The following is an 18819-nucleotide window of genomic DNA, read 5'->3' on the forward strand; positions in this document are numbered from 1 at the left end:
TGTAATCACTTGTATTTACCACCCCATTGTGACGCGTGCAAATGTTATAAATTTCTGTTTTTGAGTGAGAAAATATTGTTGTTTTATTTTATGGCAATGTTCTTGTATTTTTGTGATTAATACATCATAATGTGTTCATATAAAAATTTGTAACTCTCTTATTTATCAATTTTGTACATTTAATCAAAGTTTTCAACTGTGTACCCCATTATACCTTGGATTCCCCAACGTGTCGGATAAGAAAGATAAAAATACAATCACTACTCGTTTCTTCAACGACAATTTAAGCTGTGTTCTGTGGTTCCTCCCAGAGTTCATCACGATATATTCCGAAAAAAATCATAGTTAACGAACATTATAAATTGCTCTAGAAACGAAGGCAATCGCAGTTAACATTTAATAAGGCCACTGGTATCCTTCGAAATGCAACTAATCAACGTCATGCAGAACGTCGTGGGTCACAGCGGATGGGTGGAATCGAAATATGACATTTACCCACGATCGCTTCTTTTTGTCAATTTGTGCCATTAATTTCTCTGCTCCCTAATCTGATTTCGTATCTCCCCATCAGCTATTCGATCAAAACTTTTTTAGCATTCTTCTACACCACCACATTTCGGAAGTTTCTAGTCGTCTCCTGTTTGGGGAACCAGGCATGTTAACTACTGATTCGCAACATATTTATTCCGAAAGGCAAAAGGAACCCCGAAAACAATGAAAATAATTTTGTTTATTGGTGATTGTACCAGTTTTATTTACACTTAGTGTGAATATGAAAGTATTTTAGTCCAAATCCGTATTTGAAGGTTCTAAATGTCGGTTTAAATGGCAGCTTGCTATGTAAGACATGCCCACTTGTTTCTCTGTGCCATCTCTTCTTTGAGATGATAAGCCTAGGGACATTTTACCGGTAGCTTTGAGCTTTCACCTATTGAATACATTTTTTCTTGTCTCGTAGTCAGTTGTTTGCTAGAGTAATAACGTTTCTGAACAAAACAAATGCCAAGATCTACCCACAAAGTTTTCGAAAGAAGTTCTAGAAGACTTGCAAGAAATAAAAAAGTAAATATCATGAAACAAATGTTATGTTTATGTACAGCATGCGTACTATTGGAAAGTGAAAGAAACTATGAATTTAAATGAGTGCATGTACGACGGTAAGTGCAATACAACTTTAAATTTTCCGTAACTTTTCTAACTAAATGTACCTTTCCTCTCAAACCATTTATCCCAGAACCATGGAATTCTAACGACCAGTTTTCTTACTCGAGGGCATGAAGAGTCGAGGGATATGAAAGGGAAGCAGTGGTTGGGAAGAGAGTGAGACAGGGTTGTAGCCTATCCCCGATGTTATTCAATCTGTTTGCTGAGCAAGCAGTAAAGGAAACAAAAGAAAACTTCGGAGTAGGAATTAAAAACCATGGAGAAATTGTATTATAATGAACACTATGGTCTTTTAATTTTTGAAATTTGCCCGCAAAACCTGTCTTTCAAAATTTTTCTAAAAATTTCGCTATTAATATATTATTCATGAAAAATTGTCAGCTTGTTGGAAAATAGTGGAAATGCATGTAAGAAATGTTTTGTGTTTTACCGTTAATATAACACAACTTAGGATAAGGGTCATATAAATAGATCAGTTAACTGGTGGAGATGGAAGATACGTTCTCCCCGTGAATATTGTGTTTAAAAACAAATGAATATTTTCAAATCAACAGCTCATTTCATGAAGTCATAACTAGAAGTGAATAATCTCCACAAAAATTGGTAAGTTAATTACTTTGGTGCAAGAAAGTCTCCATCATTAAGGAGAACGATGTTTTCAATAACTTGCCGGCAGCCATAAAAAGCTTTACTACTGACAGATTTCAGTTTACGAGGAGCCTAAAGGATTTCTTGCTAACCATCTCTTCCGACACCATTAATGAATTGAATTACTTAGTAGAACAAGCGCGCGCGCGCGATTGAGTGTGTGTGTGTGTGTGAGAGAGAGAGAGAGAGAGAGAGAGAGAGAGAGAGAGAGAGAGAGAGAGAGAGAGAGAGGGGGGGGGGTCAAATAATACGTGTACTATCAGAAGTGTGACCAAATTTTCATTCCTCGTTCATGATCAGTCCATTTGCGGTCTGTGGATAATAAATTAGCATATTATTTTCCCATTGAGTATCTCCCCATTATGGATCAATTTCAATGGAAAGTACATATAATCTAACCCTCTTGTCTGCCCCACTTCTGTTGAAGGTTACACATGAGACAAATACCTTGTTGTTGTTGTTGTTGTCTTCAGTCCACAAACTGGTTTGATGTAGCTCTCCATGCTACTGTATCGTGTGGAAGCTTCATCTCCCAGTACCAACTGCAACCTACATCCTTGTGAATCTGCTTAGTGTATTCATCTCCTGGTCTCCCTCCTCGATTTTTACCCTTCACGTTGCCCTCCAATATTAAATTGGTGATTTCTTAATGTCTCAGAACGTGTCCTACCATCCGACCCCATCTTCTATTCAAGTTGTGCCACAAAGTTCTCTTCTCCAGTATCCTATTCAATACCTCCACATTAGTTATGTGATCTACCCATCTAATCTTCAGCATTCTTCTGTAGCACCACATTTCGAAAGCTTCTATTCTCTTCTTGTTCAAACTATTTATTGTCCATTATTCACTTCCATACGTGGCTACACTCCATACAAATACTCGGAGAAAAGACTTCCTGATACCTAAAGCTATACTCGATGTTAACAAATTTTTCTTCTTTAGAAACACTTTTCTTACCATTGACAGTCGACATTTTAAATCACTCCTAATGCGTACTCCCAGATAATTTATGGAATTAACTGCTTCCAGTTGCTGACCTGCTATTTTGTAGCTAAATGATAAGGGACCTATCGTTCTATGTATTCGCATCACATTACACTTGTCTACATTGAGATTCAATTGCCATTCCGTGCACCATGCGTAAATTCGCTGCAGATCCTCCTGCATATCAGTACAATTTTCCATTATTGCAACCTCTCGATACACCACAGCATCATCTGCAAAAAGCCTCAGAGACTTTCCGATGTCACTCACCAGGTCATTTATGAATATTGTGAATAGCAACGGCCCTATGACACTCCCGTGCGGCACACCTGAAATCACTCTTACTTCGGAAGACTTCTCTCCATTGAGAATGACATGCTGCGTTCTGTTATCTAGGAACTCCTCGATCCAAGCACACAACTGATCTGATAGTCCGTATGCTCCTACTTTGTTAATTAAACGACTGTGGGGTACTGTGTCAAACGCCTTGCGGAAGTCAAGAAACACGGCATCTACCTGTGAACCCGTGTCTAAGACCCTCTGAGTCTCGTGGACGAATAGCGCGAGCTGGGTTTCACACGGCCGTCTTTTTCGAAACCCATGCTGATTCCTACACAGTAGATTTCTAGTCTCCAGAAAAGTCATTATACTCGAACATAATACGTGTTCCAAAATTCTACAACTAATCGACGTTAGAGATATAGGTCTATAGTTCTGCACATCTGTTCGACGTCCCTTATTGAAAACGGGGATTACCTGTGCCCTTTTCCAATCCTTTGGAACGCTCCGCTATTCTAGAGACCTACGGTACACCGCTGCAAGAAGGGGGGCAAGTTCCTTCGCGTACACTTTGTAAAACCGAACTGGTATCCCATCAGGACCAGCGGCCTTTCCTCTTTTGAGCGGTTTTAATTGTTTCTCTATTCCTCTGTCGTCTATTTCGGTATCTACCATTTTGTCAACTATGCGACTTCAAGAGAAGGAAGCACAGTGCAGTCTTCCTCTGTGAAACAGCTTTGGAAGAAGACATTTAGTATTTCGGCCTTTAGTCTGTCATCCTCTGTTTCAGTACCATTTTGGCCACAGAGTGTCTGGACATTTTGTTTTGATCCACCTACCGCTTTGACATAGGACCAAAATTTCTTACGATTTTCTGCCAATTCAGTACATAGAACTTTACTTTCGAATTTACTGAAAGCCTCTCGCATAGCCCTCCTCACACTACATTTCGCTTCGCGTAATTTTTGTTTGTCTGCAAGGCTTTGGCTATGTTTATGTTTGCTGTGAAGTTCCCTTTGCTTCCGCAGCAGTTTTCTAACTCGGTTGTTGTACCACGGTGGCTCTTTTCCATTTCTTACGATCTTGCTTGGCACATACTCATCTAACGCATATTGTACGATGGTTTTGAACTTTGTCCACTGATCCTCAACACTATCTGTACTTGAGACAAAACTTTTGTGTTGAGCCGTCAGGTACTCTGTAATCTGCTTTTTGTCACTTTTGCTAAACAGAAAAATCTTATTACCTTTTTTAATATTTCTATTTACGGCTGAAATCGTCGTTGCAGTAACCGCTTTATGATCGCTGATTCCCTGTTCTGCATTAACTGATTCAAATAGTTCGGGTCTGTTTGTCACCAGAACGTCTAATATATTATCGCCACGAGTCGGTTCTCTGTTTAACTGCTCAAGGTAGTTTTCAGATAAAGCACTTAAAAATATTTCACTAGATTCTTTGTCCCTGCCACCCGTTATGAACGTTTGAGTCTCCCAGTCTATATCCAGCAAATTAAAATCTCCACCCAGAACTATAACTTGGTGGGGAAATCTACTCGAAATATTTTCCAAATTATTCTTCTGGTGCTGAGCCACAACAGCTGCTGAGCCTGGGGGCCTATAGAGACATCCAATTACCATGTCTGAGCCTGCTTTAACCGTGACCTTCACCCAAATCATTTCACAATTAGAATCTCCGTCAATTTCCTTCGATACTATTGCACTTCTTATCGCTATAAACACGCCTCCCCCTTTACTGTCCAGCCTTTCTCTGCGATATACATTCTAATCGGAGTTTAGGATTTCATTACTGTTTACATGTGGTTTCAGCCAACTTTCTGTCCCTAGTACTATATGGGCGTTGTGACCGTTTATTAATGAGAGCAGTTCTGGGACCTTTCTATAGACGCTCCTGCAGTTTACTATTAGCACATTAATATTGTTATTCCCTGTCGCATTTTGCCTACTCCTGCCTTGCCGCGTCTCAGGAGGCGTCTTGTCGGGCCTAGGGAGGGAATTCTCTAACCTAATAAAAAGCCCATGTGCACTCCACACGTACTCCGCTACCCTCGTAGCCGCTTCCGGCGTGTAGTGCACGGCTGACCTATTCAGGGGGACCATACATTTCTCCACCCCATTGCGGAGGTCGAGAAATTTGCACCCCAGCTCTCCGAAGAATCGTCTGAGCCTCTGGTTTAAGCCTTCCACTCGGATCCAAACCAGAGGACCGCGATCGGTTCTGGGAACGATACTACAAATAGTTAGCTCTGATTCCACCCCGCGAGCGAGGCTTTCCGCCTTCACCAACTCCGCCAACCGCCTGTACGAACTGAGGATGACCTCTGAACCCAGACGGCAGGAGTCATTGGTGCCGACATCAGCAACAATTTGCAGTCGGGTGCACCCAGTGCTCTCTAGCGCCGCCGGTAGGGCCCCCTCCACATCTCGGATGAGACCCCCCCGGCAAGCACACAGAGTGAACACTGGCCTTCTTCCCCGACCTTTCCGCTATTTCCCTAAGGGGCTCCATCACCAGCCTAACGTTGGAGCTCCCAATAACTAATAAACCCCTCCCCCCGTGTGCCTGCTCGGACCTTGCTGAAGGAGCAACCACATGTCCATTCACAGGCAGAGCGGGCGATGCCACACGGCCAGCCTCCACATTGACCCTCCGCCTCGTGCGCCGCGAACGCCGCTGAACCCGCCACTCCCCTTGGGGAGAGGGTGGCCAGCCGCGCCCGGTACCCGCGAAGATGTCTCGACAGCAGGGACAGTGGGTGAAGCATCTAACACCTGGGGTGCACCATGCGACGCACTAGACTCCCCACTGCCGCTACACTCCGAGGCAGCAAAAGCAAAAACACACGGAAGAAGAAGTGACAAGTAAGAAAAATACAGTTACAACTTAAATTAAGGTAGCTCGCTGCACAGCAGACGTGAAGCAGACGGCGGTTAGGGCGACACATGAACTTACAACGTAAAAGTAATAACAGATAAAAATACATGTTCATGAACCTGAGAGAAAATCAGTCCATAAGTTTAAGCAAACGCTATCAGCAGTACAATGAGAATCAGCTTAATTTTTCAATTAACTCCTCGACAGAATAGAAGGAGTGACCCATGAGGAAACACTCCAGTTTCGATTTGAAAGCGCGTGGATTACTGCTAAGATTTTTGAATTCGAGTGGCAGCTTATTGAAAATGGATGCAGCAGTATACTGCACACATTTTTGCACAAGAGTTAAGGAAGTCCGATCCAAATGGAGGTTTGATTTCTCCCGAGTATTAACCGAGTGAAAGCTGGTTATTGTTGGAAATAAACTAATATTGGTAACAAGAAACGACAATAAGGAATATACATATTGAGAGGCCAATGTCAAAATACCCAGACTCCCTGAACAGAGGTCGACAAGAGGTTCGTGAACTCACACCAATTTTTGCCCGAACCTCTCGTTTCTGAGCCAAAAATATCCTTCTAGAATGGGAAGAGTTACCCAAAAACATAATACCATACGACATAAGTGAATGGAAATAAGCAAAGTAGACTAATTTACTTGTCAAAGTATCACTCACTTTCGGCACCGTTCGAATAGTGAAAATGGCAGTATTAAGTCTTTGAACAAGATCCTTAACGTGGGCTTTCCACGACATCTTACTATTTATTTGAACACCTAGGAATTTGAACCGTTCAGTTTCACTAATCATATGCCTATGCTGTGATATTAAAACGTCAGGTTTTGTTGAATTGTGTGTTAGAAACTGTAAAAACTGAATCTTACTGTGATTTAACGTTAGTTTATTTTCTACAAGCCATGGACTGAGGTCATGTACTGCACTACTTGAAACGGAGTCAATGTTGCACACAACATCCTTTACTACCAAGCTAGTGTCATCAGCAAACAAAAATATTTTAGAGTTACCCGTAATACTTGAGGGCATATCATTTATATAAATAAGGAACTATAGCGGCCCCAACACTGATCCCTGAGGAACCCCCTCCCCCTTGACAGTACACCACTCAGATCCCCCATCACACTGTATTACGTTCCCCCATTCCTGTAGATCGTTCCCTAATGCTCTTCCTGAAACACTGTACAACTTCTGATTCTGTCAGTTCTTTCAGGTCCCATCTCCTTAAATTCCCACCTTTTTCCAGTTTCTTCAGTTTTAATCTACAGTTCATAATCAATATATTGTGATCAGAGTTCACATTTGCCCCTGGAAATGTCATACAATTTAAAATATGGTTCCTAAATCTCTGTCTTACCATTATATAATCTATATGAAATATTGCAGTATCTCCAGGTCTCTTCCACGTATACAACCTTCTTTCATGATTTTTGAACCAAGTGTTAGTTATGATTAAGTTATGCTCTGGGCAAAAGCCTACCAGGCGGCTTCCTCTTTAATTTTTTACCCCCATTCCATATTCACCAACTACGTTTCCTTTTTTTCCATTTCCTACTGTCGAATTCCAGTCACCCATTAATATTAAATTTTCATCTCCCATCACTATCTGAATGATTTCTTTTATCTCATCACACATTCCATCAATTTCTTCATCATCTGAGGACTACTTTTACGACTTTGGTAGGCGTGGGATTCGTGGCTATCTTGGCCACAACAATGCGTTCACTATGCTCTATGTAGTAGCTTACCCGCATTCCTATTTTTATTAATTATTAGACCTACTCATGCATTAGCTTCATATTAGCCTTCCTAATACTTAAATCTATATCGGATGTTAACAATGACGCCGGTGGATGGACTATCACGAAATTACTGACCGTCGAGAATGTCACAAATATAACCGACAAGCTAATGGGCCCTTCACAGGAAAAGGTTTTTTGCCAGAAAACGGGGAAAAACTGAAACCCAGCAAATGAGTAAAAAAGTGTATATTCACTAACAAAAAAAATAGTGTACGCACACAACTTACACAACAATAGTCTGGGATTACTCTATTACGTAATACAGTTTTTGTGATTGTATCTTGCAGCTTTAGTTATTTTTAATTAAAAGAGGCTTTAAAAGGACAGAAAGAACGTGTTGGACTACGCTAGAGATCGTTCTGTTAGCACAGTCTTTACTTTGTAATCACTTTCGTTGACTTCGGCAACTCTCAACAGAAATCTCCAACCTAACCGAGACAATGTGCTACGATACAGCCGAGATCATGACAAGAGAATGGGCTACATCACACTCGAAGTAAATTTATATAGGTAAGGATCCCCATGACCTGTATACGTCTGTTATAAAAAATCTCCAAGCCACTCTCCTCAAATAGACCGCAATCTTCTCTTGACCTTCAACTGTTACTATTTCAGAATTGAAAACCAGATTCAAAGAAAATTTGGCTACAAGGCACAAAACTAGAAAAATAAAAATAATAAAAGTGAGAACGTGAAACATGTTAGCAATAACCATAAACAGGAGATTTTACAGAAAATAAAATTGAGAAAGGAAATTATTAATATTATAGACCGTTTAGGAACTCTAGGCTACGAAAGGGATGAAAACACATATCGAATAAGTGGTGGAAGAGTTAGTGTGTTTTAAGATTAAATCCAAACAAGAATTAGAGAAAAACATATCGACGCAAGGCCTCTATTACGAAAAATTGCTAAATCTCGAGACAAATTGTGTCCTTCTGTATTTGATGAAATGTTTTGGCCCCTAGTACGGATGAAACAGTATCTGCAATATCAACAGGAACTTCGGACATGTGTTTCATATTTCATCCAAGCCTGCAGTCTATAAATATTTAAACAAAATACTATAACAAAATACCACTACAGGGGAATTACTTACGGAGTAGTTCTTGGTAAAGAAACACAGGACACAATTACGTATGTGGGCTTAATACGAAGTACAACTGTGTTTATAAATCGCTATAGTTGCCTTGGACTAACGACGAGCGAATATCAATATAACCTGTACGCTTTTCAAAGCTGTTATCCATGAAAAAGCTAAACCACGTATCGCGAACAAAATACTATTTAACACCGAAACAATGATATTAGCTGACAATGGGCACAGACTTTAGTCAATGGGCACTGTTGAAAATTTGTGCCAGACCAGGATTAGCACCCGAGTCCCCTGGTTACTAGGGAGAGGCAATGATCACTGTGTCCGAATTACACAGTGGTCAACAGAATATCACGAACTGCCCGAGCATGCCGTTCGTTAGATCCAAATTCTCAATTTCTCCATAGACTGCTAATGCACTGCTCCTTGAACATAATCCTCCTCCCCTTAATTATACAGTACATGGCCAAAAAAACAGACACCGAATATATGCAAACTTGGCCTTACGAACATTGCAGACGTCGTCTATGTAACACACGTCAAACTTCAAAGAATTTACCAATTCGTTGCATTGTTTACTATAGACCACAAATCAAGTAACGTAAAAAAAGCACTGCGTCTATTGAGATCATGATTCAGAGTTTAAAAAAAACTAATAAGTCGCCTACATATTACAGTTGCTGCCAAAAGAGGAGAACCATTATTTTCCCACAAAAGGAAATATAGTTAAAATGACGCTTCTATTTCGGTTAGTTTATGCGGTTACTAAAATTTGCCGTGAAAGTTACATAGTGGACTCTACCCTCCCCCCACCAGAAACGTAGTTATCGTGGCTGTTGTGAGACTTTTGTACACAGTTAGAGAAAGTGTGTTAAATGTGGCGCAGACGGAAACACTAGGCTACGCTACAGGGCAATCTGCTCGCACAACGTTTAGTCGGCATTCATAATCGTTGGCGTAAACAACTCTCAATCAAATTACCACCTTCCAACCTAACTTAGATCTCGGGCTACACTACCAATCGGCCTGTCATCACAACCAAATATTCATTGAGTGGGGGTGGGGGGATTTCCTGTATCTCTAGGAAAAACTGTCAGTTTTGTCAGACTCAACAGCAAGATTTACCAATGGTAAACACTTTTTAGACGGCTCGTAATTTTAGAATAGTCCTCTTCGTCTTACTTGGCATAAATTGTTCGCTTGCGTCCCAGCAGCTAGCTCCCTCAGTGTCTGCTTCTGCCATCGCACCACGCCAGTCTGCTGTTGTCCTAGCAGACCGAACGCACCGCACATCCGACACCTTCGGAACCACTCACTGGCCAGTTAGCAACTGAGCGGAACACTGTTTACATCGTGAAAGGAAAACTATGCAAAGATGTACACTTAAATGGCACGACTGAGTAGCACACACACAGTAATATCTGAGGAATGTCCTTCGACACGCGCAGAACGAAAGTCTTCTCGCGAACGTACAGCGTCTCTGAAAAAAAATCTCGTGACTATATTCCGGCGTTACGGCCAGGTTCTCATACAAATGAGCAAAAAAGGGTAAATTTGAAATTTTTTTTGAGACAATGAAAATACATTCGAACGATCTGTTTGGGAATTACGAGTGACAATACTATGAGCTTAATTTTAGATTTTCAATAAAAAATGGCGCCCGTAATTATGATTTGATCAAGGGCTTGCGAGACTGGAGTACGCAGAGTGCGTGCAGTGTGGCACCTCAGATGTTACCTGAATTCAAAAATGGGTAACATCAGTTGATACTACATTATTTCTCTGAACTTGAAAATGGATAACATCAGTCGATAATACATAAAATTAATGGGAGCGCATACCTAACCGCAATGAAACAACCTTAAATTTAACGATACAGTGCTAATTCGAACTTTGAGTTCGATTTTGAGGGGTTTGTTTCACTCCTTATGCCTACACAAAAATTAGTTAATATTAACAAATGTCATATTATAGCTATAAGTTCCTAAGAAAAGTGTTTACTTTTAGGGGTCAGAGGTAGAAGTTAAGAGATCGAACCACTTTTAATTTATGCTGCATGCCGTTCTGAGAAAATCGTTACTCGAAAAAAAAAGTGTTCAAAGTTTAGGGAAAACATTTAGTTATATTATTACTTCGATTTGCATGAACTGAGTGTTACACATATATTCTTAATGTCGCTGAAAACGAATCTGAAGTCAGATTTTCAATATTCAAAACAGCTAATCCAATACGGAGGGCAAACGATTATGTTTTGACCAATTTTTACCAAAAATGTATTTTCGTTATTTACGTTTAGTCTGCAATTCAAGGAGTATTTATCAGCCCTTCCTCTACCTCTGATTGTTCCTAGACAGCAACTTCCTGTTCTTCTTGGCAGGAAAAGCCGATCTGTCTAAGCTGGATATGCAGCACTCGGCAGCCTGCACTTGATATTCGTCCGTATTTTCGGTGAGTATGTTTGCATGCATTCTGCAGTATGAATCCTTTTGAGCAAGTGCGACACGGGACGAGTTATCATCTACATCTATATGGATACCCTGCAAAACACATTTAAGTGCCTGGCAAAGGGTTCATCGAATCACCTACACAACTGATAATTAATTGAAACCCTCAGCTGCCGACAGGTGTTGTTGATATACTTCGATGGGGACAGCTGAAAAGTGTGCCGCTACTGGGACTCGAACCCAGGATCTCCTGCTTACAAGGCAGACGCTCAATCCATCTGAGCTATCGAGGGCACAAATGAACAGCACGACTGCAGGAATTTATCCCTCGCACGCTTCCCGTGAGACTCACACCCCGAACCGCCCACAATCCGATTACGTAATGTACTTAATAGGTATTTGTCCATCCACTCATTACTGGCTCACACTAAGGTGACGATTCCCGTAAGATTTCCGGTAGCCTGTGCGCATTCGCACAGACGAAGGTCAATGGCTGGGTGACGTTTAACGATAGATATGAAGATAGTAACTGTTCTAGAAACAACAGGCGCCACTGACGACCGTGCAGCTCTTCTAGAATACATGATAGACCGGCCGATGTGGCCGAGCGGTTGTAGGCACTTCAGTCGGGAGCCACGCGACCGCTACGGTCGCAGGTTCAAATCCTGCCTCGAGCATGGATGTGTGTGATGTCCTTAATTTAGTTACGTTTAAGTCGTTCTAAGTTCTAGGAAACTGATGACCTCAGATGTTAAGTCCCAAAGTGCTCAGAGCCATTTGAACCATCAGTCCGTATGTTTGCACACTACTTACAGTAACTTATGCTAAGGACAACACACACACAACCATGCCCGAGGGAGGACTCGAACCTCCAACGGGGGGAGCCGCGCGAACCGTGACAAGGCGTTGGACACATGGCGGGTACCCCACGCGGCTCATGGCAGCCGTGACACTGCTTCAAACAATGGACTGTAGAAACTTTTGTAAAGCACGGATTAAAAAAAAAAACCTTTCCGTTCCAGGAGTCTAGACAAGTACACCTTTAAAAAATGCAACTACAAAGAAATTGAATTTTCGAACGGGGCAGGGCTTAAAACTTTGAAGAGTTAAATTTTAATGGCCGTTCTCTTGTATGCAAATAGTTTCACAGTAGAAATTTCTCTAGTTTTATTTATTTATTTATTTTTTGCTGTAGGTAAAGAAGGATAGGATTCTGAGAAGGGGGAAGGGGGGGGGGAGGAATCTCGCCTCTCCCACCTTGGAATTCTCAGTACAGAATTTTTATTCATTACGAGATTCTCAGCCACTTGCAGAAGTGATTTCGCGTGATTCTGCAAAACTTTTCCTTTAGCCAATCGTAGTAACTATAGGATTCCGTTCCTGCTGCATGACATGTCTCGGAACTTAAACTGACCAACTTATTTGCATAAATAGCTAGCGTATCATCCGCTTCTTTACTTACTTAGACCGTTCATGGTCTGCAAAGCATTTTTTCTTTAATCGTTTTTTTATGTCTTTTATAAACTGCAACACTTTCTAAACTTTTCTAAACTTAACGCCGTTGAAGCATGGTCTTTTGCTGAATGACCAAAAAGCAATGCTGACAGCTGGGGTCCAAGGTTTTTGTTAATCAAGCCGTTTGTATTCTTGTTTGTATAACGCATATTTCTTTATATCTAATTGAGAAGTGAAATACCGGTTTTCGTAGATGCAGATTTAAAATATTTTAATATAACGCAATAAATATTTCATTAAAATTTTCATCCCCTTATGCTCGAAGTTAAAAACCAGTGAAACACGTAGTTTTTAAAAATTGTAACAGATTAGCCGAATACGAATTGTCAGATATGCTTTCATAATGCTTTCATAATGAACCAATTTCAGAAACGTGGAGCCGGATCTGGGGGTGAATTTCCTTCTCTCCGAGACACCCGGCTTCTTCTTCGACTTAGCCGGCAAACAGGCCGAGGACGCCGGGTGGGGACCGAATATGCAGCAGTTTGTGGATGGCGACGTCGTCACTGGCTGTTGCCTTCGTGCGGGCCTCTTGTGTAAAGGGGGAGCCAACCGTGGCCAAGTGAAGGTCTGTATTCCACAGGAACGAGTTAGCATGGCACTCAGATATTTCCACGAGTCGGCGGACGGGGGTCATTTGGGGTTCTTCAAGACCTTGAACCGAGTTCAGGAATACATGTTTTGGCCCAACCTATATCGCGATGGCAGGCGATTTGTTGGCAACTGTGTCCAGTGTAAGCGTGGTAAGCCCGATGTTGGGCTGCACAGAGAACTACTACAGTCGCTTAGGGAGCAGTGTCCTCTGGACCGCGACTCAAAGATCGAAACAACGATCGACGGAAACTGGTGCCAGAAACGCACCAGCTCACTCTATTTCATCCCCTTAGGGGTTGAACTTCCAAAAACACCGAAACACGTATTTTCTTATTTGTAGCCTTGAAGTCAAATACCAATTTTCGTAGATGTAGCCTTAAAAATACTTTCTTAGTTCTTCCATAATTATTTATCTCAAAATAAAATGTTCATCCACTATTTCACCTCATAGAGGTTAAATTCCCAAAGATACTGGAACACATATTTCTTTATTTCTGACCTAGAAACCAGATACAAATGTTCGTATGCCTAGCTTCAAAATTACCTTAATAGCTACATGATTCAGAAATCCTTTCATGTCCTGTGTCTCCCCCTTAGAGGTGGAATTTTGAAATATGCAGTATAAGCGGTATAAGATCAACACTCTTTCCAAATCTCAAGGTTTATTTTCCTTGGCGGTCTGGACTGTGTGAGTTTCATAGTAATAGTCCTCCACACACACACACACACACACACACACACACACACACACACACACACACACCACTACCAATGCCACCACCACCTCCTGGGGAAATTTCTGCAGACGCCCTTGTTCCACTGCAGTCATATTTTGCCGACGACCTACATTTAGCAGCGTGGGAGGGATAGTGTCGTGCAACAGACAGTATACTCAGTAGACAACGAACTGTTCGTTGTGAAATCAGCGACATATTAACCGAGACTGACACAGAAGGTGCTGAAGGTGAAGCACACTAGACTCGTGTCTACCACGGCTTCAAATAGTATCGATTTACTATGAACGGAAGTTCCGAAAAGTGAGCAAGTAATTTTACAGTAAATTCAGTACCGATGGTGAGGATATACAACGAAAAACATTTCTATAAAATTTCAGAAATAATGAAATATTCCACTCAAGTCGCGTGACAGAAAACGCAATGGATATGCTTGCACTTAAGACGGAAGGCCCTACGTGCTTACGCAGGCTTACGACAGACCGCAAAATTCGGCAGTAGGCGTAAGCCAACCTCTTGTGCTGCCATCTGTTATTGATGCCAGGCATCAAGGTCTCAGTAGTACGACCATCCACTGGAGAGTAGTTTGCTTTGTAAGCACTCCGTCTTCAGGCCACGAGTGACCTACTGGGACAGCACCATCCGACCGCCGTGTCATCATCCGTGGAGGATGCGAACAGGAGGGGCGGGGGTCAGCACACTGCTCTCCCGGTCGTTATGTTGGTATTTTTGACCGGAGCCGCTACTATTGGGCCGAGTAGCTCCTCGATTGGCATCATGAGGCGGCCTGGATGATCACCCATCCAAGTGCCTTCAACGCCCGACAACGCACTTAACTTCGGTGATCCCACGTGAACCGATGCAACCTCCGCGGCAAGGCCGTTGCCGCAGATATTTTACAGTAGTTGCTTACGTTTCATAATTATCTAGTTTACGGGGAAAATGTAAAAAAGGCGATTGTCACCGAAGCTACAACTAATCTGAATTTCTGGTTAGTTATCAAGTGGTCTTGTGTGCGAGCCTGAATTTTTCATCCTTTGCGGTGGGAATGATTCAAACCCGTCATGTTCTTCTTATGAAGTGTTCTATTTATTTTGCACACAATGATCGTTTGTAGTTGTCTTGAGTTACTAGGTTGATAAATTTTTGTTTGGCGCACGTATCATAACTGAGATTTGCGCTTAATGGCTGAAGGTGAATTAGCGTAATGAGTAGTAGCGAATGTTACAGTAACATGTTTGTAAATTATTTCAGGTAAATTACGTTAGTCGTGTAATATTATCCGTATACCAGTACAGTATATGGGCCAATTACGTTAGTCATGGAATACTATCCGTATAAGACTATGTCACCTTGGTGTCCCGGAATTTGCTTCAATTTTGGAATCCACGAAAGAACTGGAAATTTTCCTTTACACAGCTTTCCATATAATTTCTATTACAGTGATTCAGTCTTGCCTGTCACTCGACTTTTCTGACTGTGAAATAAATTCTATCGCTCAGGTGCTTATTACCTCTTCGTGTTTCCATTTGCCGATATTGCGCATAAACACATATCTCAAAGTTGCTATGGACATTGATGGAGCGACACACTTTTCTATGGCGACACTGCAGTTTATAGATAGAAAAACCGATCAGTTAAAACGACATGGGTATTTTAGTTCTGAATAACCGATGTCTTTCAGTATTTGTTTGCTCTCGGTTATAATAACAAGTATCTTTTCATTTTTTCCTGATAACCACGTAAAAACATATATATCAATTAGCCACAGATGTCGTAGTAAAATTTTTAGTTTTCAAATAAACCTTTTTAAAAAAAGACGAGTAATTTTTATTCGTAAGATTTCCATAGCACTGAAATACGGCGTTATCACAGAAAAAAATGGGAAAAGTTATGTATGCCACTTTAATAACACTGCTGATAGAAACGAGCAACAAATGGATTGGTCCAACATTGCCGAGACAATTCTGTGCCTGTTATACAAGCAGAGCGCGAGACTGGACACAGTTTCTCGCTGTTGTCGAACGTCAGTTGTAACATAGAATGGCACCATCTGGAAGTCTGGAAGTATTTTACGATATGCGGTACGAGTGAAGAACAAAGTTAGATTTGGTCGACTTGCGACATCATACAAGGAAAAAAGTTAAAATTTAACAAATCATTCATAGTTCTGGATAAAAGTAGAAAGTGCCTGATCTGCTGCTGTGTCTACGTAGTATGCCGTTATCTGCTTTTAGCCCTTAAAAACAGAGAAATTAAAACGAAAAAGAGAGTTCTCCTGCCGCAGTTTTCACTCTTTATCGCTGGACTATACGTAATGCCTGCATAGTGCTGTGATAACCGATTACAATATAATTTTTGAGCAGAGCTTCTAAAAACTATAATCAGTAGGATAATATTGCCAGTTTTCTGTAGTATAGAAGCACTCGCCAGCAGCGAAGATTGGACAAAGTTTTATTTGACTATTTAATTTAAAGAAATTAGAATTATATTAATACCGTCAGTTGCTCGCGGGCGTTGATAAATATCAACGTGGACAAGTGAAAATGTGTGCCGCGACCGGGACTCGAACCCGGGATCTCTTGCTAAAATGACAGACGCTCTATCCATCTGAGGCACAGAGGACACAGTGTATGGTTCGACTGCAGGGACTATCTCGCGCACGCCTCCTGCGAGACTCACATTCTCACCTTGAATGTCCATACACTACAGTCGTAGAGTCCCACTCCAACACACTCATTCCTCATGGAAGACATGTCCATATCAATATAAGTATATGGTTCTGGCAATACCAGCCATGACCTTCTTCTGTGAAGATGCACACTTATTCCCCGAACTGGACTTGGTAAGAATGTGTTCCACGAGTAATGAGTGTGTCGGTGTGGGACACTACGAATGTAGTGTGTGGACATGCAAGGTGAGAATGTGAGTCTCGCGGGAGGCGTGCGCGAGATAGTACCTGCAGTCACACTATCGTCTGTGCCCTCGGTGGCTCAGATGGGCAGAGCACCTGCCATGTAAGCAGGAGATCCCGGGTTCGAGTCCCAGACGTGCACACATTGTCACCTGTCGCCGTTGATATATATCGACACACGTGAGCAGCTGACGGTATTAATATAATTCTAATTTCGTTCTGAACGGCTGCAGGTCATCATAAGGGTATTTAATTTGACATTTTGATTCCATTTATCAAGAAACTGAGAAAGTAAAAATTGTTTAATCTTTGTTTGATTTCTACGTTTACTAGAGAAAATAATGTAAATGAAAGACTGAAAATCGGTTATTACAAGAACTGGTATTGTGACGGGCTTTAACAATTAGCTTAAAGAAGGGTTGGGAAACTGATAAGAGCCGAAAACCAGTTATTTCAGCGATAACCAACATTCCCACTGGTGTTCTGAGTGGTAAGATTGACGCACAAGGACAACAAGAACAGTTTCTCAGAAAGGTTACTGGAGCTCTGATGTTCTCAAAATGAACGGGCCAGCCATTGGCGTCTGCGAGGGTGAAGGGGAGGGGGAGGGGAGGAGGTCGGGAGGGGAGGATAGGCAAAAGGCACTTTCACCCATCGCCCCCAACCCTCCCTGGAATCTGGAGTAAAGAGTTTTTATTCGTTACAGTATACTCATACTCTTCCAGATAAGAATTCTCCACAATACTGATAAACCTTAGCTTTGGCCAGTTGTAGCGCTTATAGAGTTAGGGTCTTGTAGCTTGATGCACCTCGTAACTGACCAGCTGATTTGTACACAGAGTGCCAGTTTCAGAATCATGCACTCCAGCCCCGACCCGCCTTCCCCCCTCCCCACCACTGGAAATATTTCTGCAGACTCCAGTCTGCCACTGTGCATATATTTTGATAACATCCTGGTTTTAATAGCATCGAAGGAACAGCATTGTGCAGTAAAAGGGTAGACCTAGCACAGAACACACCATTCACAATGAAACGCATCACTTAGTAGATGGTGAAGTACTCTGAAGCTAGCCAGATAGAAACAGAACCTCCTGGCACTGCATCTAACCCAAATTCTAATCTTACACTAATCTCTTGTATGTACCTACCACGCCCTCAAAGAGCCAACGATTTACTATTATCAGAAGTTCCGAAAAATGAGGAAGAAATTGACCCACACTTTTTTGCGTTGTTTATTATTTCGATTACACCATAAAGGGAATGGACTTGTAGCCACAGGTTACACAAGCGATAGATGGTTTAAAATACATATAAAGAGATGACAATAAGAAACGCTTTTTAAAAACACAATGATGCACGGCTTTTACGATTTTTACAGGAAAAAAATGGATGACAAAATAAAGGTTTTTCAAAAATACGCTGGTAGACAATATTGGGGATTTTTTATCTTTATAGATGACTAGCGGAAAAGCTTGGTGTTGACCAGGCATTTATTTAGAGCTGTGCGTCCACGTCCGTACTATGCAGCGTCTGGCCTTGTCCTGAGTTTTTATGACGTATCTCCCGAAACATGTGTCGTACAATGATATAATTTTGTAGGTACATTCAGCGTCATATGCGGATACTGTCTGCAAAATTTATTGCGAATATAGTAGCAAAGAAGTAACAAATTTAAATGTCACGAATGCTGTGATGCCCACACACTTGGGTGTAACTAATGTACACGGGATGCTTGGCA

The 18819-nt window shown here is 41.5% G+C and overlaps 1 non-coding gene across 1 annotated transcript; it reads right to left on the reverse strand.

The window, feature by feature from the left end:
* Positions 1 to 11543: 11543 nt before the first annotated feature.
* Positions 11544 to 11618, reverse strand: Trnat-ugu (transfer RNA threonine (anticodon UGU)). Its single transcript has one exon. It is a non-coding gene; the product is annotated as a tRNA-Thr (tRNA).
* Positions 11619 to 18819: the final 7201 nt, after the last annotated feature.

This window comes from Schistocerca gregaria, unplaced genomic scaffold (assembly GCF_023897955.1).
Source record: "Schistocerca gregaria isolate iqSchGreg1 unplaced genomic scaffold, iqSchGreg1.2 ptg000422l, whole genome shotgun sequence".
NCBI lineage: Eukaryota > Metazoa > Arthropoda > Insecta > Orthoptera > Acrididae > Schistocerca > Schistocerca gregaria.